This window comes from Anabrus simplex, chromosome 1, assembly GCF_040414725.1.
Source record: "Anabrus simplex isolate iqAnaSimp1 chromosome 1, ASM4041472v1, whole genome shotgun sequence".
In the NCBI taxonomy this organism is placed as follows: Eukaryota; Metazoa; Arthropoda; class Insecta; order Orthoptera; family Tettigoniidae; genus Anabrus; species Anabrus simplex.
The window spans coordinates 886500926-886525394 of NC_090265.1; the positions used below are offsets into that span (position 1 = coordinate 886500926).

Consider the following 24469-nt stretch of genomic DNA (forward strand, 5'->3'; position numbering starts at 1 on the left):
TGATATGACTTTGTGCCTGACAGTGTTTTTGAACTGGCTCATTTAACCATTCTCCGCTATTCGTAAACATTGTGGGACTTAGCCTAGTGCTGCGTGTGCCATGCTGCCGCTCAGAGAATTGCGCACCGTTTTCTTTTGAGTGACTTGCATTTTACTTCCGAGTTTTACAGTGACTACCCCCGTTCATTTTTATATCGCCTCTTCTACTGATCCGAAGTGTACTTGATCTTTTATTTCCTTTTCCTATGCATTGTTTTTCATGTTTTAATCGGCTGATGATGACCTGGACTAGGGTCGAAACTGGTACCATTTCTACTCATTATTAAATGGGAATGTAATTCACTACATTTCTTAATCTTTTGTATTGAATAGGTTGAATCTCTTTATCAATTATTTCAATTTTAACTGCAGCTATCGGGCTTGGTGTTTGTTGTTTAAAAAGGCCTAACAGCCAGGTCATCGGCCCAACTTACCTCTAGGAATGATCTTACAATATTGTACAATTCCTCCTGTCTCACCAACATATCAGAATTTCATCAATCTTCTGGCATCCACACAACATGCAGTCATTTGCAACATTTCTCGAATCTTGTGGGCACACGTCAAATAACAAATTATACCATTTATTTTTATTTGCTTCCTACCATACATACATCATTAGACTGTTATGCTTTTCAGCGTTCAGTCTGCAAGCCTCTGTGAATTTACCAAATATTACCACAATCCTCTATTTGCAACTAGAGCTGTGGCCTCATCTAGTTCTAAACCTCTTATCCTTAAATTGTGAGAAAATGAGTCTAACGTTCGTCGTCTTGGTCTACCTCTACTTCTCTTATCCTCCATAACAGAGTCCAATTATTCTCGTAGGTTCCATTCGCCTCATGACCCCACCACCGAAGCCGGTTTATGCGTACCGCTTCATCCATCGAGTTCATTCCTAAATGAGCCTTTATCTCCTCATTCTGTATACCCTCCTGTCATTGTTCCCACCTGTTCGTACCAGCAATCATTCTCACTACTTTCATGTCTGTTACTTCTAACTTAGGAATAAGATATCCTGAGTCCACCCAGGTTTCGTTCCCGTAAACAAAGTTGGCCTGAAAACACACCGATATAACGAGTTTCGTCTGGGACCTGTTTCCTTCTTACAGAATACTGCTGATCGCAACTGCGAGCTCATTGCATTAGCTTTACTACACCTCGATTCAACCTCACTCACTCATGAGAGAACACAACCTAAATACTTGAATTTATCGACTTGTTATAGCTTTGTATCACCAATCTGACATTCAATTCTGTTGAATTTCTTACCTATCGACACCAATTTAGTCAGTCTCCGAAAGGCTAATTTTCATACCATACTCAGTGCCCTTATTTTCAAGCTCCAAGATGTTAGACTGCAGGCATTCGGCACAATCTCCCATTAACACCAAGTCGTCTGCAGACGCTAGACTGCTTACTATATTCCCACGTAACTGAATCCCTCCCTGCCATTTTATACCTTTCAGCAGATAATCCATGTAAACCACGAACAGCAAAGGTGAAAGATTACAGCCTTGTCTAACCCTAAGTACCCTGAACCAAGAACTCATTCTACCATCAATTCTCACTGAAGCCCAATTGTCAACATAAATGCCTTTGATTGATTTTAATAATCTACCTTTAATTCCGTAGTCCCCCAGTATGGCAAACATCTTTTCCTTCGGTACCCTGTCATATGCTTTTTCTAGCTCAACGAAACAAACATAACTGCCTATTCCTCCCATAGCATTTTTTATTTACCTGGCACGTACTGAAAATCTGATCTTGACAGCCTCTCTGATCTGAAACCACACTGGTTTTCATCCAACTTCCTCTCAACCAATGATCGCACCCTCCCTTCCGAGATGCCAGTGAATACTTACATTGGTATACTAATCAACGAGATACCTCGATAGTTGTTGCAATCCTGCCTGTTCCCTTGCTTACAGATAGGTGCAATTACTGCTTTTGTCCAATCTGAAGGTACCTTACCAACACTCCATGCTAATCTTACTACTCTATGAAACCATTTCATCCCTGCCTTTCCACTATACTTTACTATTTCAGGTCTAATTTCATCTGCAATTGTAACAAAACAATGTACACTACAAAACAAATTATTTGTTTCTCATTAGCAGCATGTAACAAACGGCTGTCAGCGGCAGCTCTTCACCACTGTCCAACACAGTATTTGCTGTTATCGCCATACGGAATGCTAGAGGCCTAACAGCTGCTTCGCAGCCCTAACCTGGGGGCTTATGGCCCCAGACCCCTTTTCCTTGATCACAGTCCAATTGTTTTGTCACTAGCCATGCCTAACCAATCCACACCAATGGTTTGGTCACAAGCCGGACCTAACCAACAAAGACCTATAGCTTTGTCACTATAGTCAAGATGATAACTCAGCCTTTTGCTTTCCACCACTGTCCAACACAGAATGCACTGCTGTCACCGCATGGATGCTAGAGACCTAAACAGCTGCTCCTCGGCCGCAGACCGCCTTTGTTTGATTGCAGTGCAAACCAATTCGCTAAATTGTACGTTCAAAAGTAGTGCCACCGGACCTAACAATGTACTAGTTCTTAAGGTCAAGAGTTGGCAGCCTGGTGCACCACACATTCACGTCCACTGCAACAATTCAGCGAGAAAGAAACAATTGACAGTGCAATAGCACCCAGATGTCTGTACTCAACAACTGCTGCATTATCAGAACCTTTGCCCAATTTCCTACACAAACATTAGCTTCCAACTATTTGTCAATTTAGGTGCAATATCACTTCGATGGAAAGTCTATTGAAAGGGAATTAGGAAAAAAATATTAATTTGCATGGTTAGGGTGTTAAATTGAAATAATAAATATGGTAGTTCAACCTATTCAATACAAGTAAATAAGAGATGTAGAGATTACATTCTTATTTAATTAAAAGTGGAAATGGTACCGGTTTCGACCCCAGTCCGGGTCATCATCAGCTAATTATAACTCGAAAAACAATGCATAAGTAAGAAAGAAGTTAACGGTCAAGTCCACACAATATCAGCTGAAGAGGCGATATAAAAATGACGGGTAGGCACTGTAAAATTCAGATGAAGTGGAATGTAAGTCAATTAAAAGAAGTAATGCGTAATCTTCTGAGCATCAGCACGGCACACGCAATGTTTGGCATTGTCTCACAATGTTCACGAAAAGCAGAGAACAGTTAAATGAGCCAGACTGCATACACCGTCAGGCACAAAGTCACAACACAATCCAAATATGAAGATCTAAAGTCATGAAGAAGCCGAAGACGAGCAGCTCAACCGAAGTAAATTTGCAAGCTCCAGAAGATCGGCGTGATGTTTACAACATCAAGCGCTGTAGTTTCATACGCTGACGGAAATTGAAGGATGGATTATCGATCAAGTATTTGCTTAGTTCACGAAAATGTACCTATATATATAGTGCACTATCTATAATCTCTCCTTCAATCTCCGTCAGCGTATGTGCACTATTGCTTTTCACGTCAACTGTTCTAAAAATCTTCAAGATCATAATTACGTATTCAATTATATTGAATCGTATATATATATATGTATATACCTATAATAAGTGATTGAGATAAAGCGTCAACTATTCGCAGCCATACTCAAACCCTCCTTGTTCCTTTTACTTTTTTATTTCATGTGCTCTTAAAATCTCTGTTGAGATGGACTAGCAAAATCTTTGTTTACTCCCCCCTGTTGGTGGGGGCGGTAGAAATAACATCCACGGTATCCCCTGCCTGTTATAAGAGGCGACTAAAAGGGGTCCCAGTGCTCTCAACTTGGGAGAATGGGCAAGCGAACGAACACAGGGCGCTGGGAGGAGTCCTACCATTGCTTCAACTTGTGCCAGGCTCATTTTCATCTACCTTTCCGACCTTCCTTGTTCAACTCTTGTTCTTTTCCGACCCTGACAGTATTAGGTTGCGAGGCCGAGGGAGTCTCATTTTCACGCCCTTCGTGGCCCTTCTCATTCTTTCGTCGATACCTTCATTTTTCAAAATGTCAGACCCTTTCCATTTTTCTGTCTGATTAGTGTTATTATAGATGATGGTTGCCTAGTTGTAGCCTACTCCCTCTTAAAACAATAATCATTACCACCATCATCTTGGTTTACTGGTGATATAAGCCAAGATTTTAAAGGATACCTGGAGTGTCTGAGCAGAACTGCACTAGAGAAACACGATGATACTGTGTATCACCGCCAACCGCTGGAGTGCAAGGCGAAGCTGCTATTTTAAGGTTATGCTTCATTCCTTGCAGTGGAACGTTCTGTTACCAATCCTATCAAGCAAATACTTAAAAGTTCTGTAATCTAACCTAAATGTCCCATTGTATTCATATGTTTGTTACATGCCAGTACAGGCTGTTTTTGACATAAGATTTACTGAACGGTGAATTCCTACACTTGTTCCCTATCACTATTTGAGTCATCCATTTCAGTGATCTTCATGATTTTATGCCAAAATATTAAAATACCACTCACTTTGGTTTCACTAATAATATGAATTATGAGTCAAAACACACTCATGGAAATAATCCTAATAATATGAGTAACTTTTATTAGTCACGCTGTCTATGAAACAATTTACTAATATTATTAGGAATATCTACTAATAATTTTGACTCAAACTTTTTTTTTTTTTTGCTAGTTGCTTTATGTCGCACCGACACAGATAGGTCTTATGGCGACGATGGGACAGGGAAGGGCTAGGAGTGGGAAGGAAGCGGACGTGGCCTTAATCAAGATTTTTCACTTGATATGTGTAAAAGTAATTATTATGTTCCATTTGTGACAAATTTTATAGTGATATTTAGGTGATACCAATGCGCACTACACCCAATAAAAAAGTAAAAGGAACAAGGAGGGTCATAGTGCGCAAAAGGCTGCGAATACTAGGCGCTTTAACTCAATCACTTTCCGCAAAGAAACTTTCTTCTCTTACATTATTTTCACTTCTTTTATCCACTTTCATATGTGTCAAAGTCACAACAACGAAAATATCAAGTAAGCCTCTCGAACATGTGGACTGATAGTCTGCTGTAGTCAAGCATTAGCCTACTGCTAGGAACAAATCCAAACCAAGAACTTATGCAACAGACCGATTCTCACCTCTATTTGTATCAGCTGACTAATGAACTAATATTATTAGTGAAGATATTTTAATAGTCATGTGAAAATCTTTATGATACAATTTGGTTAACTAATAATTATTTTTGAGCGAGTTCTAATATTATTACTTAGTTTTATGAAACAGGGCCCTGAGGATTACCACAATGGGCAGCATCCTTAATTATAATGGATTATATACAAGAAACTAGCATCCACAACAAACAAAAGATTAAATTTTAAAAAAAACTACATCATAATACAAATTTTGAATAATAGGCTACATGAGGGAGGCAAAGTTCTTAAACAACAGAATGATACAATTTGCTTTACGTCGCACCGGCACAGATAGGCCTTATGGCGACGATGGGATAAGAAATGCCTAGAAGTGGGAAGGAAGCGGCCGTGGCCTTAAGGTACAGCCCCAGCATTTGCCTGGTGTGAAAATGGGAAACCACGGACAACCATCTTCAGGGCTGCTGACAGTGGGGTTAAAACCCACTATCTCCCGGATGCAAGTTCACTGCTGCACGACCCTAATCACACGACCAACTCACCCGGTACACAACAGATGGAAACAGACTTCCAAATTCAGACATATGACAAATCTTGCAGTACATGGACTTCACGAACAGCTCAGAGCAACCAGAAGTTATCACAAACCGAATCCTCAGTGCCTATGTGAATTGTGTTTAAATCATTGCATATGCCACCATGTAATGAAGAGCAAGAAGTGACAAGCATCTTTGATGTGGTTTTGTACAGGAGAATGGTCTTTATTTTTCTTTTAATGCACACTGAACACCTTAATAAATCATCATTATCATTATTATTATTATTATTATTATTATTATTATTATTAAGTTCCTACAAAGTGAAACAGGAATGAACCTTCAAATGAAGTAGGCAACTTTTTCCAAAGTTCAATACCTTAGGCATCTTCCATTCATTATCTCAATCCAATTTAGATAGTGATTATTGCTTCAAGGAAAAGAACCAGTACATCACAATCCCTTCTAAACTCTAATCAAACAAAGGATGAGAGAGGCAGAAGAAAGGCTACCTAGGGTCAGAAGAGAACAGGAGTTGATCTAGGGAAGTCAGTTGATGAAAGCAAGGAACTTAGCACAAGTGAAGCACAGCCAAACTGAGGCACGGAGCCCATGACTGCTAAACCCACAGTCTCGAGTCAAGAAACCTCAGGGAGTAACCCCTTTTACCCATTTATAATAGCCATAGAATACCATGGGTGTATAATATTTCCCACCCACATGGATGGTTGCCCAGTAAACTGTGCACTGCTTTTTCCTCTTATAACAATATTCGCCACCACCTCCCCACCCACAGGACAAATCAAAGTAAGAACGGCGACTTATTGAAAGAAGAGAATCGTATTGGTCTATTAGCAGGCTTTTGAAATTCATGGAGGGACGACTTTGTTTGACTCCACCCTAATAATACCAATAACTGTAAAAATACCGAAAAGAAAAAATAATAATAATTGCAGGAAAGATGGAGTTGTAGTGTGTACAGAGGTAGGCTATGTTCTGTCGAGGTCAAACTTTTAGTGTTCAGTCAACTAATTTACACAGAAAGAAATGAAACAGTAGGCTATTTCAAACTTTCCAAAAATCAAATAACCAAACAAGGAAATATAGGCTCCAACTCTAGGCTACTTGAAACCACAACCACCAACAAATAAATGGATAGGCCTACTGTATTTTTACCTTAGAACACACACAAAAAACGTCCTGTGTATAAAAAAATGAGACAATTTAGAGAACCTCCATAATACATATCCATATATTACAAAACAATGCATAAAATTCCAATCTTGCAGCTATAAAAGGAACCGTTTCTGACAAACCACCACGATTTTCAGCCCTAAGTTTGATATCACTTTGTGGTTCCGTGATTATAAAAGGCATTAAAGTCCAATACAACTATGTAAATTCTGATTTTTATAGTTCAACACTAAAGGTCCTAGGTTACCGAGCCCTTCAAACTTGTTACAAATGCTCAATTACGTGGAAATCAATTTCAGCCCCTTTGATCTCGATGTAAAGTATAAAATTGAAAGTAGCCTTCAAATTCGAAGTTACCTCTTGAATGGAATCATTTCAGACGACCAAAAGTACGAGAAACATATCGCCGGATTCACCTATATCGACTCCATTACCAAGACAAACGTGCAAACTCTGCTGCCCACTGTGAAGTTCACAAATTACCCGAGACTTCATAAACCGAACTGAAAATCAATACATAGTATATGTAAACGGTGTTAACTTCAAAGGCTCACAAAAGCAATCTGAAAAAAACAGTAATATATAAAATCAATTCTTTACTCGGGCACAGTACCAGAACTTCATTCTCCACACCGGCATGCCTGCCCCAACAAATTCGGACAATCCTACAAAGACTTAACGTCGAAATACGATTTCTGAGCAGTAAGGAATGAAATCTTACCATTACAAGCAAAAAATTCAAATAACATTGGTATCGAAGTATCTCTCCTGCATTACACGACTGCAATGACCAACTTATGCTCTGCTGCACATTATTTCTCACCATGCAATTCTATCCACCATTTTCCTGACCCATAGGCAAGCACGGAGAGTGACGTAAAGGACATGATTCAATTGTAGATAGCGCTGCATGTACTTTCCCGCCCAACTTCATTACTTTATACAGCGGGCATACAGGGCAGGTAATAGAGAATAGGGGAAAACTTTTCTAGGGAATTGAGAATTTGTTCACAAGCGAAAGAAGAAAAAGCTGTGTACGGAAACATTTATTATCCTGAGATGAGTAATCATTGTACCAAAATTCTGATTCGTGACCACTACTCGATCGTCTTCGGACGTGAAAATTAGCAAATACTTGTGAGTTTGTGGTATTCTGTTCTTGCTTTTGCGGATAGTAATAAATGAAACAAGACAGGGAATATACAACTAGGAGAAACTAGTTTTGATGATTCTGTAGATTAGGTCTATGTTGCAAAAGTTTATTTAGCCAAATAGCTGCGGCTTACGACCTTACAAGTTGTAAGTTACAACTTCCTGACTTTGCTATGAGTGCCGTTTCAGTATTTCCCTGCCGAAATAGAATTATCACTGAAATAATGAATAATGTTCACATTTCGTTTGGAGAGGTAGATCTACTGTACGTTTCGGTGGATGTACTGGCACGTTTAAGAATTCTTGCGGGACAAAATGTCAGCACCTCGGAGCGTCTCCGAAAACCGACAAATTATTATTATTATTATTATTATTATTATTATTATTATTATTTATCTCCTGAAAGCAAATGCATGATGCCAGATTCTCATTGGATGCCAGTATAACGTTGATTGTATGTCCAACCATAATCCTGCTTCTCTAGCGGGGTCGGGGTTCGGGTATCAATAAAACCTTGAACTAAGAGCCGTAATTAAGCACGTTCAGTTGTGTGGCATGACATTGGTCTGTAATTATGTTTATCTGCTTAGTGAGTTCTAATCAAAGAGGTTATAATAGAGTTGTAGGCCTACCTCTCCCCAACATGGATTAAACTCTGAAAATTGCAGAGAGGAGAGGTGGACATGACGATTTCCATGATTCGAATCTTGGCTCCAAATGAGCTCTAGATTGACTCCGGTTTTGTATTTATTAAAATGTGTCGTCGCCATAAGACCTATCTGTGTCGGTGCGACGTAAAGCCCCTAGCAAAAAAAAAAAAAAATAAAAAAAAAAAAAAATTAAAATATGAGAGAAATCTCAAAATCTATCATGACTTTAGTGAGGGGTGTATGTGCAAAGAAAAAGGCAGGAGTTTTGTAGAAGTTGTCTTCATTGTGCTCATGTGCACCTTAGGCCTACAGAATGGCTAAAGATGTCTTTTGGTGTAGGCCTATGGTACTTCAATATTTGCCTCCCGTAAGTCCAACACCTCGTCCACATCGTGAGAGGTGGGCAACGGCATGAAGTAAGGGATTGCCTGCAGGGGCTGTATGTGCCCCATGACCGCTACAGTAGCTGTGAAGGCCCTACAAGAACCCTGAAAAGTGATGGCTGACAGGGCTGTGGTGAAGTCTTCAATGGCAAATGTGGCGGATAAAGATACTTTTGGAACAGCAAAGCTGGCAGACGAAAAAGGGCAGAAAAAAGGGGAATCACTGCCTTGTGGTGAAGAGGGATCTTCAAAGGCTAAGGGAGAAAACCCCTACAGAAAACGGCAGGCTTGGAGGCTTAGATGGCAGTCTAAACACCAAGCTCGGGTTGTTGTGGGCTAATAACTTGCACAGCCTTAAATATAAACTATTAAAGAAACCAAAGTGAAACACAACCGGATGGGTAATAAGTTGACGACTTTTGGCATGAAACAGAAAACGAGAATAGGTTTTTGGAATGCCAGAACCCTGAGAGAGAGCAGTAGATTGAAGCAAGTGACTAAAGTGATGGAGGAATACAGGCTGGATATCCTTGGATTAAGTGAAGTACGGTGGCCAGACTTAGGAGAAATACAGACTCTTAATACGTGCGCATTCCTTTATTCTGGGCAAATGGGGGAGGATGCAGAACATAGAGAAGGTGTAGGATTATTATTGAATGAAACTGCAAACAGGAGCCTTCTTGATTGGAAACCCATCTCACAAAGAATGATGACAGCTCGATTCAAGACCCGGGTTCACAATGTGACCGTGATCCAGTGTTATGCTCCCACAGAAGTGTCAGAGATTGAAAAAAAACAGGAGGAATTTTTCTGCCAGCTAAATGAGACTACTAAGAGAGTGGGAAAGAGGGACATTATTATTATTATTATTGGTTCTAACAATGAGGGGCTGGAACAAATTATGGGAGTTTATGGAGTTGGTGACTGCAATGAAAATGGGGAGCTTTTCACTGATTTCTGTACTAGCTGGGATTTGGTAGTGGGTGGCACTTTAATCCCTTATAAACGATGCCATAAGATTACATGGGTGTTGCCAGATCATGTTGCAGAAAACCAGATAGAGCACATCGCTATTAGTAGAAAGTTTAGAAGATCAATGAGAAATAAGAGAGGGGCAGATATTGGAAGTGATCATCACTTGGTAGTTGCAGAGTTTAGAATGAAAATTGTGGCAAGTGGAAGGAAATTCAAAAGGTGAAACAAGAAATTTGATTTAGGTAAATTGCAAGATGAAAGCAAAAGGAAAGAATTCCAGACAGAATTAAGAAACCACTTTGAAGCTATTGCTGTTGGACCAAAACTTATGATGGATGCTGAATTATCATCGAAGAAAGTTAAAGACACATTTAGAAGTTAGTGAAAAGGTACAGTACCGGTACTTGGATTTCACAATTATCTCAAGAAGGAATGGATGTCTGATGGTACTTCAACGAGCTAGAATAACATAGAGAGGCGGAAGCGCTGCCTGGGTGAAGCCAATAGAACGAAAGTCCGCCATGTTTCCTGTTGTCACACAAGCAAGGGGGCATGGCCTTTAAATGACAAAAAGTGTAGAAAATACGCATTTTAGAATCACTGGGGGAGAATTAAAGACCGTTGCCGATAGCTTAAAGCATTAAAGCGAATACCGCCACTTCATCATATTGCGGCACGAGGCCAACATCACGATCAGTTGATTGTAGGGTAGTTCGAAATCATCGCACAGTGACATACGAATAGGCCTCGAAATCGGAACAAGAGTATTACCCTGCTTGGCTGTTGTGGTTAAGCGTAAATTAGAATAAAAACGATGGACATAAATATTTATGACAGGAAGACTTAAAATCATAGGGACCTACAATAGGTTACAACATCATTCTGTTCATATTTTAAAAATTATTGCATCCTCATGAGTACTGTGTTCCTTTCTTAATCTGTTTACCCTCCCGGGTTGGTTTTTCCCACGGACTCAGCGACGGATCCCACCTCTACCACCTCAAGGACAGTGTTCTGGAGCGTGAGACATTGGGTCGGGGGATACAAATGTGAGGGAGGGCTGCACCTGCTATGCTGAACAGGGGTCTTGTGGGGGGGGAGAAGGAAGCGGCCGTAGCCTTAAGTTAGGGACCATCCCGGCATTTGCCTGGATGAGAAGTGGGAAACCACGGAAAATCACTTCGAGGATGGCTGAGGTGGGAGTCGAACCCACTTCTACTCAGTTGACCTCCCCAGGCTGATAGAATCCCGTTCCAGCCCTCGTGCTCCTTTTCAAATTTCGTGGCGGAGCCGGGAATCGAACCCGGGCTTCCAGGGGTGGCAGCTACTCACGCTAACCAGTACACAACAGAGGCGGCCCATGAATACTTTACCACAATAATCGTTTAGTGTAATTATTTATTATAATATAGGGGGGATATCATGTTTCTTCCATTACCATATCATACTGGGATTACTAGCTGAAAGGTATGCTTGAAAGTTGTCCATTATGAAGTGTGGCATAGTTTTAAAAACCAAGGCAACAGACATCTACAATAAAGGCTGTATACATTTCAAAAATAGCAGTAAAATACTGTATTTACCATACTTAGTGTACGTTTGAATGAAATAAGTGTTTTTTGTGGTTACGTTTTCTTGGTTGCGGGCGCTCCATTTCCTTTATTTGTAAATGTGAATGAAAATTAAATAGGGCTGGAAATGTACAGAACATAAGCAACTGAATTGAGTGGGATACCATTTATCTCTTTTCGCCCTCACAACGCATTGTTCCGTTGATTCCTTGTTCTTTAAACGAAATCTGAAACAAAATTCGACAAATAATTACAGTGGCTATCCATACTTTCGCTAAGTAAACAATAAAATGGATTTAATTTCAAACAAAAATTACAAAAAGGAATCTCGGCTATAATTCAGTAATACTTACTTAAAGTATGATATATCCTTGGTTTTATTACTCCGATTAGAAAAACCATACGCTGAGCTTACAGCTGGTATTGTTGAAAGCGAGAATCTATGTTTTCACTTCTTAAAACTTAGGGAATTAAATTGGCATGCACGATCTCCCTGTCACCTCAACATATGCTCTCGCGCCAATTCGCTTTGTTTTGACAACCATTAACATGGCTGCCCCTTATCAACTTGCTTCAAGCAGGGAGCGCTGATGACAGGCTTACAGCCCCTCTATGTTATTCTAGCTTGTTGTGGTACTTGCAAAAAAAAAGCTAGGAAACTAGTTAAGGCAAAGATTAGTATGTGTAAAACAAGACAACAGACAGCCGCGGCACAAAAAGAATATGTGGAAGCTGATAAGAGTGTGAAGAAAAGCGTAAGAAAGGATCATATACAGTGGGTAGATGAACAAGCACGAATGGCAGAAAAGGCATCAGCAAGGGGAGATGCTAAGGAATTGTATCACAAAGAAACTGTCAACGAGAGGATTTATCAGGAATAAACCCCTTAAAAACAAGAGAGGTGAACTACTGACCACCCAGGAAGAAGAGTTACAGAAACTGAAGGAACATTTCTCAGAGTTGCTCAATAGAGATATAGAACAGAATGGTAACCAACAAACAGAACCAGTAGATAGTGACCTAAGAATAAATTTACATCCTCCAACCTGTTCAGAAATAGAGAAGGCTTTGAAACAGATAAGAACTGGAAAAGCACCAGGTATGGATAATATTGTGCCAGAAATACTTAAAGAAGATATTGAGACCTCGGCAAATTTATTGCAACCCCTGTTGGAAAGGATCTGGAATGAAGAAAAGCTCCCAGCTGAATGGAAGAAAGGCCTGATTGTTAAGATACCAAAGAAAGGGGATATTACTGCATGATAAATCGAGGGGAATTACATTTTTGTCGGTACCAAGTAAGGTGCTTTCAAGGATCACTTTAGAGCGGGTGAAGGATGTTGTCGAATTGCACCTTAGAAGGGAACCGGCTGGTTTTCGTAAACACCGTAGCTGTGTCGATCTCATAAACACTCGGATAATTATCTTGGAACAAAGTACAGATTGGCAGAACACCCTCTACTTGACTTTCATTGATTTTGAGAAGGCATTTGACTCTGTAAATAGAAGAGTTATGTGGCAAACACTTAAAGAAAGTGGTATAATATGAAAGATCCTGAATCTTATAAAGGATATGTACAAGGGTTATAAATGTCAAGACTGTATATGGAAGATCTTACTGAGCCAATAGATGTGACCTCAGGAGTTCAACAGGGCTGTATTCTTTCTCAGACACTTTTCCTACATGTGTTGGATCGAGTGCTGAGGAGAGTGTATCAAGGTCAGAAAAGGAAGATTCAGTGAAGCTTACAAGTTAGGTTAGAAGACCTTGTCCACAAACCTGCTACACTTACGTAGCAGGGGGAGAGATGATACTCCCAGGTGGCAGGTAGGGGAGTCCTAACCGGCTTGCCAGCGCACTTGAGCGAAATAAAATAGCTGTCGCGGACCAAACACACAACCCTCTGTGGATGGAGGACGCAGGCGAAGATACACCCACACTATTCTCCTGCCTGTCGTATAAGGTGACTAAAAGGGGTGACCAAGGAATGATCGAATTAGAACCATGAGACTACTTGCAATTATCACGCAGGGAACACCATGCGTCGCTTTTACTTGCGCTTAGTACCACTATGTTAGAAACGCAATAGGTTTGTGGTTAGTACCGATATATGAGCGACACCATGGGTCTGCCTTGCCTATGATTAGTACCCACTATGTGAGGAACACCACGGGATAGTACGAGTCCCTGTGCTTAGTACACTTATGTGCGGAACACCATAGATTTTCGTTGCCTGTAAATGGTGCCGCAATGTAAGAAACACCATAGGTCTGTGTTACATGTGCACTTTGCATTGCCTCTGAGTAGTACCATAATGTGTGGAATACCGCGAGTTTACGCTACTTTTGGTTAGTACCGTAACATGACAAATACTATGGTTCTACCTTCCTAGCGATAAGTACCATTATGAGGGGCCAATGACCTGGATTTTGGACCCCTTTAGGCTACAAGCATCATCGATTCAGTATTGTGCTTTAGAAGCAGTCCTTTGGTCAGTAATACTATTGTTTAACACTAGTTTCTGGGAATGTGGGGCATTGCGGGGCAGATCCACTCATTGTTTTAAATTCATATCTATCCATTCATTCTTTGTCCTCAAGTTTTGAATTCTAGTCAGTGCAAGATTTTGGACTTTTAAATTGTCATTACATTTCGTACCATTAGGGGCCAATGACCTAGATGTTAGGCCCCTTTAAACTACAATCATCAGAAGAAGAAGACCTTGTTTTTGCAGATGACATCTGCTTACTGGCTGAACGGTTCAGAGATATGGAAGAGAAGATTAAGCAGTTGAAGGATAAGGCAGAGGATGCTGGACTTAAAATAAATATTAATAAGACCAAGGAGATGAGAATCCATTCCAAGATTGATGATAAATTGTCTATAGATGATAAAGAGATAAAACAAGTAGACTCCTTCATATATCTTGGGAGTATGGTTACTACAACTGGAGGAGCAGAGTCGTATCAGGAAAGCAAATGATGCTTTTGTTCAATTGTATCCTATACCGAGAAACAAGAACATTTCTAAAAAGACTAAGCTATGACTTTTTATTACAAATTTTAAGTCCGATCTGCCTTACAGCTATGAAACGTGGGAAGTTACCCTGAAGACGACTAAACAATTGCAAGTCCTTGTGAATTGCTAAGACATATCACCAACAGAAGATGGCCGGATGTTATTTCAAATGAAGACCTATGGGAAGAAACTAATCACCAGCCAATTGAAATACAGATAAGGGAGGGAAAATGGCGTTGGATAGGACATATTTTCAGGAAGCCCGCTGGAGCCATTGAAAAGACAGCGCTCGACTGGAACCTCCAAGGAGGTAGAAAGCGCGGACGTCCCAAGTAGACCTGGAAAAAGACGATCAAAGAGGAATGTCTAGCAGTGGGAAAGACTTGGAACGAAGTGAAGAGGTTGGCCAACAATAGGAGAAGATGGAAGTGTTTCTCGGAAGGCCTATGCTCCAGGAGGAGCAACAGGAAATAAACCAAGTCAAAGTACTTCAATATTTACATACATACTCTATTTTCATAGCATATTTTATTCCATAAATGTTATTCATTTTGAGTATAAGAGGATAAGAACAGAGTAGAGGATTATGTATTTGCATCTTATTCAAACAGTGGTGTTCAGAGCAAGATTGCTTAGCTGCTGGCTTTTCACCTTGATGTGTTGTTCCTTTTCCCTGGATTGGCACCAATACCAACTGCAGTGATCTTTGGATATACTTGCTGTAACACTTCAGACAAACTTGAACCTGGTAGCCTATATTAATCCATTTTATCAATTATAAGAGTGAGTCAGCCTTTCCAGTGATGGAGTAGTTCTCCCTACTGACCATGCACATATTTGGAAGATGTATTCTATTAATTAAAACAAATTTATTTAGAAGCTGACGTATATTGGGTTGAACATTAGCCTGCACTGCATTAGACATTTCTCCAGAAACAGTCCTGATATGGTTAGATTCTTCATGGCAAAGGGTGGTTCACAACATAAATATACCAAGCGAGTTGGCCATGCTGTTAGGGGTATGAAGCTGTGAGCTTGCATTTAGGAGATAGGGGGTTCGAATTCCTCTGTCAGCAGCCCTGAAGATAGTTATCTGTGGTTTCCCAATTTCACACCTTAATTAAGGCCACAGCCACTTCCTTCCCATTCCTAGCACCTTCCTATATCATCATCACCATCAGACCTATCCGTGTTAGTGCAACGTAAAAGCAAATTGTAAAACAACATAAATATCACTGTTACCATTTTGAAGTTGGTAGTTAACATCCTGTATGCAGTGATGTAACACATACTCCAGGAAAAGAGAAAATAGCCAGTTCAAGAAAAGAATAAGAGGTGCAGACAATATACATAACACAGAAATTTGGATTAAGAGAGACATGGGAAGAGAAAGGGTAAAGAATATGAACACTCTGAAAAAACATTTGGTCAGGGCTAAAATACAAGGGTTAAGAGTCTACATTAAGGGTCAACAATTAGTAGTATCCAATGGACTATGGACCAGAGTGTGGACAGCGAAAAAATTACGGGAAATGGAAGAGAATAGGAAGGACGAAGGGGTAGTGAGGAAGAGAGGGGAAGAAAGGCAAGTCAGAGACAGTAAAGTGGGTGAAGACGGACCTGGAGATAAAGAACCAAAGAAAATAAGGCACTGGATCCAAGCTCGCAGCAAGAAGAAATTAACTTGACAGAAGAAGACGTGAATGCTATTTTCAAATCGATCGACGAAGGAGCCAGGGAGGTAGCAAATGAGATGAGGAGAGAGATAAGGAAGGAGACCAGAGCATTAATTAAGGAGCTGACAGAGGCCTGTGTGAGAGAAGAAAGGAAGGTACAGGGAGTAATTGTGGGGGCGGAAACACAAGATGTGACAAGAGCACACAAACGAAGTGAAAATACAGCTGGGAGGCAGGAAGAAGAAGCAAGAGGTGCCCTGGCAAAAGGGAGAAGTTCGAGTCTAAGAGAGATATGGGGTAAGAAGAACAAATTGGACAAAGGCATAGTGACAAGAAGCAAAAAAGGCAATCTGCAGTAGAAAGTAAATTGCTGTACACACGAGAATAGCGGAATTTGTGTGTTATTCGTAACTATGACAAGAGTGATTAAATAGTTAAATTAGTAGGCGGTAAAGTGTGTAGTGAATGAGGAAGAGAGTGATTGTAAATTGGATAGGTGTTAAGGATAAAGCTAATACATATATGGAGATGGATGGTATATGAGTTGAGGGTCCAAGTTAACTATGAGTGAATATGGTTTCAGTTAATGTGGTGAGTTGTCTGGTTTCTAAAGATAATAAATATAGTGAGATAATAGAGTTTAAATAGTGGTCAACAGTAATGAAACATAAGGTGAAAAATTGCACACCGGCACTACAGTGGAGGTAATACGAAGCCAGGTTTGCAACTTAAGTAGAAAAACAGAGAGGTCAGTGTTCAAGAAAGAATGCGCTGAGTGTGAACCCGGCCGGAAGTGATATACTCTTTGTTTAAAGTGCAGATGCAATCCAACACACCATTGTACTCTACACAGTAATATGTTACCAGTTTTGCTTCTCATTGCCATACTGCCTTATACTAGGGCCAACAGACCATTCTACCTCATTGCCATTTGATTATTATTATTTACATCAATATTGCTTTTTTTCCCTTGTTTTGGTGTTAGTTATGTTTATTTTACAAGAATTATTATATGTGTATGTCAGCTTAAGCTGCCTAGGTTGGGCATTATTATTTTTCTCCTTTAATAGATCAATAAGGCTTCAATGCTGTAGATCTGAGGAAAATAAAGACATCTATCTATCTATCAAGAAAAGAATAAAGTCATCACTCTGAGCATGTCTCAGCAGTAGGTTGACACTGTGATTGTTATCATATTTCACAGTTTGCTCACTGGTCAGTAATAAAAATAGCTCTGTGCTGATAGTGTTTTCTTTTTCAAATAATGAATTGTAGATGTGCATTTAGGGCTGCCGCCAAGGTGGCAGATTCCCTATCAATTCTAATTTCCATTTCTGTTTGTGCTTAGTAACAACCTATTGTAATAAGGATATGTCTGAATGTAGTTTAAAATGATTGTAGTGTATTGTAGTATCTTATTAGAAATTAGTGTGCTTATTTTATTACTGTGAAATATTTGTGCAATATAGTAGAAGTGTCTGTAGTAACTCTCTTGCTAGAATTCTGTTGTAGTAATTAGGGTATACTTAACTGCATTTTAAAATTGTGTAATTTCTGTGTATTCCTTTTGGTTTTCAGTACTTAACAGCAGTTTTCATCCTGTTAGGGTGTTGTAGGATAAACATTTAGTACAACTAATTAGTACTGTAGTGAAGTAGTAGCCTATATTAATTACCTTATTGGCGTGTGATGTTGGTGTACTATCCTAGACAATATTTCTTTCCTTTCATTTTTATATTGCACAGAATAAGTTATTTTATTTTTCCCTTTCTTTTCATTATTCCATAAAGCATGGCTAAGGAATGCAAGTGTAGGAACTGTGGGTGTGGCTAGGCATTAAGGAGTATGAGGGAGGTGTTAGAGAGTTTGAGGGAGATAATTAGGATTCTCTCAGAGGACAGGAAGGAAAGTGGGCCTCCCTCAAACAATGTACAGGATACAGTAGGTGTAAAAGAGGAATGGAAAGGAAAGGGGGGAATTGAAGAAGACAGATGGTCTAATGTTTTAAGGGGCGGGAGATTGCAGGCTAAAGGCTCTATTCGGGATCAGAATTCAGGACAGGTGTCTGTGAGAAATCAGTACGAGTCACTGCAGGTAGAACAACAGAGGGAAAAAGAGGAACAGGGAACTGTTGCTGTGAAGTGTGGAAGTAGGAGGGAAGGAAAATGTAGAATTGCTTTAAACCCATCCCAGAGTCTGTTTACATTTTTATTTACTGTTTTCCGCTGATCATAGTTACTTTTTAAAAACTCCCCCATGCCTGTTTTTTTCACCCACATGATACTGCCTAATAGTCCTACTTTTGAGACCTTCCTTTCTATCACATTTATTTTTAACTATGACAGAAACAGTTTCATGATCACTAATATCATTTATTACTTCGGTTTCTCTATAGTGCCCATCTGGTTTTACCAGCACCACATCCAGAATATTCTTCCCTCTAATTGGTTCCATCACTTTCTGAATCAGTTACCCTTCCCATTTTAACTTACTTGCCATTTATTGGTCATGTTTCCTGTTGTTCGCTTCATCTTCCCAGTTGACATTTGGTAAACTGAGATATCCTGCTACAATAATGTTCTTTTACATATAGTTTCCCACATAGCTGAATATCTTGTCAAATAATTCTGAATCAGCATCAACGTTACTCTTTCCCAGTTTGTACACTCCAAAGACATCAAGTTGGCTATTATCTTTCGAAATGAGCCTTCCACCTAGAATTTCATGTTTGTCATCTTTAACTTTTTTGTAGCTTACAAGAATAGGAAAAGACAGGTGGAACAGGGTCATGGGAGGGACAAAAGGGAGGAGAAAGTAGCTTCTACAGCAGTGAGGAAAGATAGGGCTAACCAGGAGGGGAGGGAATCAGATGAGGTGGGTAGGTTTAAGGTTCTGATCAGGGGGGATACAAGTGGGGAAAATGTGTGGAGGAAAGGGAAACAGGGCAGAGTGTTATCCAGCAATTGTTGAGGAATGTGAAACTAGGTTTGTACCGTTAAAGGTGGTAAGGAATGTTAAAGATCCGCTATATTATAACAGAGAAGTAAAGAGACTGAGAAAGAGGTGCAGGTTGGAAAGAGAGAGTTAGAAATGGCTGTGGAAGTAAGGAAAATTGAAGGAACTAACTAGAAAATTGAATCTAGCAAAGAAGTCAGCTAAGGATAACATAATGGCAAGCATAATTGGCATTCATATAAATTGTAGTAAAAAATGGAAGGGTATGTATAGGTACTTTATGGTAGAAACAGGTTCCAAGAAGGACATTCCAGGAATCATTAATGAACAAGGGGAGTGTGTATGCAAGGATCTTCAAAAGGCATAAGTATTCAGTCAGCAGTATGTAAAGATTATTGGTTACAAGGATAATGTCCAGATAGAGGAGGTCACTAATACTGAAGAAGTATTAAAATTTACCCATGATAACAATGACATTTACAGCAAGATACAAAAGTTAAAAACTAGAAAAGCAGCTGGAATTGATAAGGTTTTGGGGGATATACTAACGAAAATGGGTTGAGATGTAGTACTATATCTGAAATACTTATTTGATTATTATTTACATGAAGGAGCTATACCAAATAAATGGAGAGTTGCTATAGTAGCTCCTGTGTATAAAGGAAAGGGTGATAGACATAAAGCTAAAAATTACAGGCCAGTCAGTTTGACATGCATTGCACGTAAGCTTTGGGAAAGCATTGTTTCTGATTATATTAGACATGTTTGCGAAATTAACTGGTTCGATAGAAGGCAGTTCGGGTTTAGGAAAGGTTATTCCATTAAAGCTCAACTTGTTGGATTCCAGCAAGATATAGCAGATATCTTGGATTTGGGAGGTCAAATGATTTGTATCGCGATTGACCTGTCTAAGGTATTTGATCAGGTGGATCATGGGAGACTACTGGCAAAAATGAGTGCAATAGGACTAGACAAGAGACGGACTGAATGGGTGGCTATATTTCTAGAAAGAGATCTCAGAGAATTAGAGTAGGCAAAGCTTCATCTGACTCTGTAAAAATTAAGAGGGGAATTTCTCAAGGCAGTATTATTGGACCTTTATGTTTTCTTATATATGTAAATGATATGAGTACAGAAGTTGAATCAGAGATAAGGCTTTTTGTGGATGATGATGTTCTGTATAGAGTAATAAATAAGTTACAAGATTGTGAGCAACTGCAAAACAACCTCGATAATGTTGTGAGATGGACAGTATACAGTGGTATGATAAACTGGGTTAAGTCAGGTTGTGAGTTTCACAAATAGGAAAAGTCTTCTCTGTTTTAATTACAGCATTGTTGGGGTGAAAGTTCCTTATGGGGATCATTGTAAGTACCTAGGTGTTAATATAAGGAAAGATCTTCATTGGGGTAATCACATAAATGGGATCGTAAATAAAGGGTACAGATCTCTGCACATGGTTATGAGGGTGTTTAGGGGTTGTAGTAAAGATGTAGGCCCTAAAGGAGAAGGAATATAAGTCTCTGTAAGACCCCAACTAGAGTATGGTTCCAGTGTATGGGCCCTCACCAGGATTACTTGATTCAAGAACTGGAAATAATCCAGAGGAAAGCAGCTCGATTTGTTCTGGGTGAGTAGCGTCACAGAGATGAGATATCTATTAGGTTCCACCTATTCAATACTAATTACGTGTTGATGTTACTAATAACTTTTATTCAACTTGGGACTGGTTTTGACACATATAATGTCATCATCAGCTATAAAATGAATCACAAATATATATAAACAAAAGACATAATAATCAAAATTCTTGTGGATACATATTGAAATTTAAAATCTTCGAAAAGAGTAGCGTTACAAAAATGTTGCAAAGTTTGGGCTGGGAAGACATGGGAGAAAGGAGATGAGCTGTTTGACTATGTGGTATGTGTTGTATGTCCGGCGCTCCTGTCTCGCTCCGCAGCCAGCTGCACGCGCGCCTGTGTATCATTCTGCTAGCTTCGACGCGCAGCCCTCAGTGCGCGTGCCTGACCATCGAGTGTACTATAAATAGGAGCTCCCTGCCTGCTTACTCGCCCACTTGCCCCGGTGTCCAGCTCCAGAATACACCCTACGTCGAGCACGGAGGCTACTCCTCTTGAAAATGTGCTTCGACCAGGTGGACTGAATTTCTGGCAGTACGAGGTTTCACCTCTGGTCACCGCTCCCTTACCTGTTTCCGCTGCCTATGTTCCGTAATTCTTTTACAAGCCATTTTCATTCCCTAAGTTATGCAAGCTCCCTTAGTTTCGCTAGGTGGAATTTCTTCAATCAATTGAACTTGCTTTTTAGGAATTCAGGCACTTCCACAAACAAGGACTCTCATGAACATTTATGTTAGTGTGCCAGATAGTTCTCGACTATCAACGTGTCAATTCACGAAGACTATCTTTTCAAGATAGAAGTGTATATAAAGACTGCAAACCTGTACATATTGTATAAAAACAGACTTTTCTCAAGATTCAATATTCCTTTTTGCTTCAAAATAAATTTCTGTTATTTGTGTAAATATCATAAAGTGAAGCAATAAAAGTTGTGTTTTGTAAACTTCAACCCTGGTTACAACACAACTCTATGGCGACGAGGTAAAAAGCGACACTACACTTCATCGGCCCCAGTCGTCAACTCTATGGCGACGTGGTAAAAAAGCAACAAACTACAATTCTTCGGTCCCAGTTGCCAACTCTATAGCGACGAGGTACACACGAAACCAACACTACAATTCAACGGGCCCAGTTGTCAACTCTACGGCGACGTGCTACACCACAACGACACTCCAACCAGTTCTGACACACAGCTTACCTTACTCCTGCTTGCACGCATCTCACAATGGCTACTGCGGAACAACTCGCTACGGTCTTCCAAGCCTTACAGCAGCAACAACAACAGTTTATGCAACAACAACAGGCAGCATTAATTCAGGCTATTCAAGCTATTTCTGTCTCTACACAGCCATCAGCTATTCCTCCGTTCTCTGCTTTTGATCCGGCTAAGGAAGAATGGTCAGTTTATTTAGCCCGCTTGCAACAGCATTTCATCTGCCATTCTGTCACAGATGATCAACGCCGCCGCGCACTATTTCTTAGTTCGGTTGGCAATGCTACGTGTGAATTACTACGTAAATTAAGTCCAGAAGAACACTTATCTGAGGTACCCTTCACGCAGCTCTTAGCCCGTCTCACGGAACACTATGCCAAAGCTCCTCACATAGTGGCTGCTCGCTATAAATTTTTTCAGAGCAGAAAGCAACCCCATCAGACACATACTGAATGGATAACTGAATTGCGTGGTCTAGCTAAACCCTGCCAGTTCATCTGCTCCAAGGACGGTTGTGGTTCATCCTACACTGATTCTCTCATTCGGGACATGATAATTTTACATACTCCTGAAGACAAAATACGTTTTGACGCTGTCAAGCACAGTAACCCTTCTTTAGAAGACGTCCAGCGTATTGCTACGGTTTATGAGCTTACTACCAAGACTGCCGCAGCCATAGCTTCTCCACACGAAGTTGCACAAGTCTCGCCTCAGGCCCGCAAGTCCTCTGCTACAGTGAACCGTACGGATAAGGCGCTCTCCACCAAGCATTCTCGCCAGGTTCCCTCTCGTAATGCTACACGGAAGCCCAATTCTAAAAGCACCTCGAAACTCCTGCCTTCCTGCCGAGGTTGTTTCAAGCATCATGAACGTCGTGACTGTCGTTTTTTCAAAGCTACTTGTCAACGATGTAATAAACTTGGACACATTCAGACTGTCTGTCAAAGTTCGCTCCGCCCTGCTAAGACTACTGCAGCGCGCCGGAAGCATATACAGCCCCGCCAAGACATGGAAGTTGATCAGATCAATCTTATTCTTCCCACAAAGGATTCTCACAAAATCATCATTCCTCTCTCATTCTCTGATCGATCTGTCGATTTTCAATTAGACACTGGCTCACCTGTCTCTATTATTAACCTGACTACCTACCACGACTTAGGTTCACCTTCATGCTCTCCAGCTGACATCCAGCTCGTGACATTTAACAAGAAGAAAATTGACATCAAAGGTCAAATTAAGCTTCAGGCTAGTTATAAAGGAATTCAGAAGGCCATTCCTCTTCTCGTAGTTAACAACTACACTGCCTCAAACATTATGGGCATGGATCTATTTAACTTATTTGGTTTCCAGATACATGACAACATTAACGTCGTATCTACATTGCATCCTACTTCTGACGTTACCGCTCTACTAGCGCAGTTTCCTGAAGTCTTCGACTCTCAGCTCGGAACAGCAAAAGACTATACAGCTCACATACAGCTGAAATCCGGAGCTACGCCTCGCTTCCTCAAAGCACGTCCAGTACCCCTAGCACTTCAAGACCAGGTCACGAAAGAATTAGAAAGATGGATACAAACTGGAATTGTAGTACCAGTTACTTCTAGTCAATGGGCTACTCCACTCGTGGTAATCAAGAAACCTGATGGTAATGTTCGACTTTGTGGCGATTTTCGATCTACAGTCAACGCACAACTCGAAACCGATATCTTTCCTATTCCACGTCCAGAAGACTTATTCCGTCGTCTCTCTGGTGGACAATTCTTCTCTCGAGTTGATCTTAAAGAAGCATATCTCCAGCTACTTTTAGACGAAGAATCTACGAAATTTCTCACACTCAACACTCCTCTCGGACTGCTCCAGCTCCAGCGGCTCCCATTCGGTGTTTCATCCTCAGCGGCTATTTTTCAGCGCTATTTGGCTCAACTCACCGCCTCAATTCCCGGTTGTGCTAACTACCTGGATGATATTATTGTTACTGGAAAAGATCATCAGGAACATCTAACCAATCTCCGCCTTCTTCTCCAGAAATTGAAAGACAATGGCCTACGAGCGAATCTCGCTAAATGTACCTTCTTTCAGCCTCAAGTTCACTACCTCGGACATATACTTGATAAGAATGGAATTCGTCCTAGTATACAGAATGTCTCCGCGATAGTAAACATGCCAGCACCTCAGAACCTCAAGCAGCTTCAGTCCTTCATAGGCAAAGCGAACTATTATAATAAGTTCATTCCACACTTCGCTACAGTGGCAGCTCCATTAAACGCTCTACGTAAAAAAGGTGTTAAGTTTCAGTGGACTCCGCAATGCCAACAGGCATGGAAAACAATCACCAATG

General features: G+C 40.3%; 1 protein-coding gene across 3 annotated transcripts in view; it reads right to left on the bottom strand.

Annotated features, from left to right (window-relative positions):
• LOC136857688 (constitutive coactivator of PPAR-gamma-like protein 1 homolog) overlaps window positions 1-7754 on the bottom strand; it is a 339417-nt gene extending 331663 nt beyond the window's left edge. Inside the window, exon 1 of one of the 3 annotated variants that reach the window (XM_067136540.2) lies at window positions 7718-7754. The gene's annotated coding sequence lies outside the window, so the exon portion shown is untranslated. Of the gene's footprint in view, window positions 1-7507; window positions 7530-7615 lie in introns of those variants that run through there. The other 2 variants (XM_067136539.2, XM_067136541.2) reach the window with 2 other exon arrangements.
• Window positions 7755-24469: the final 16715 nt, after the last annotated feature.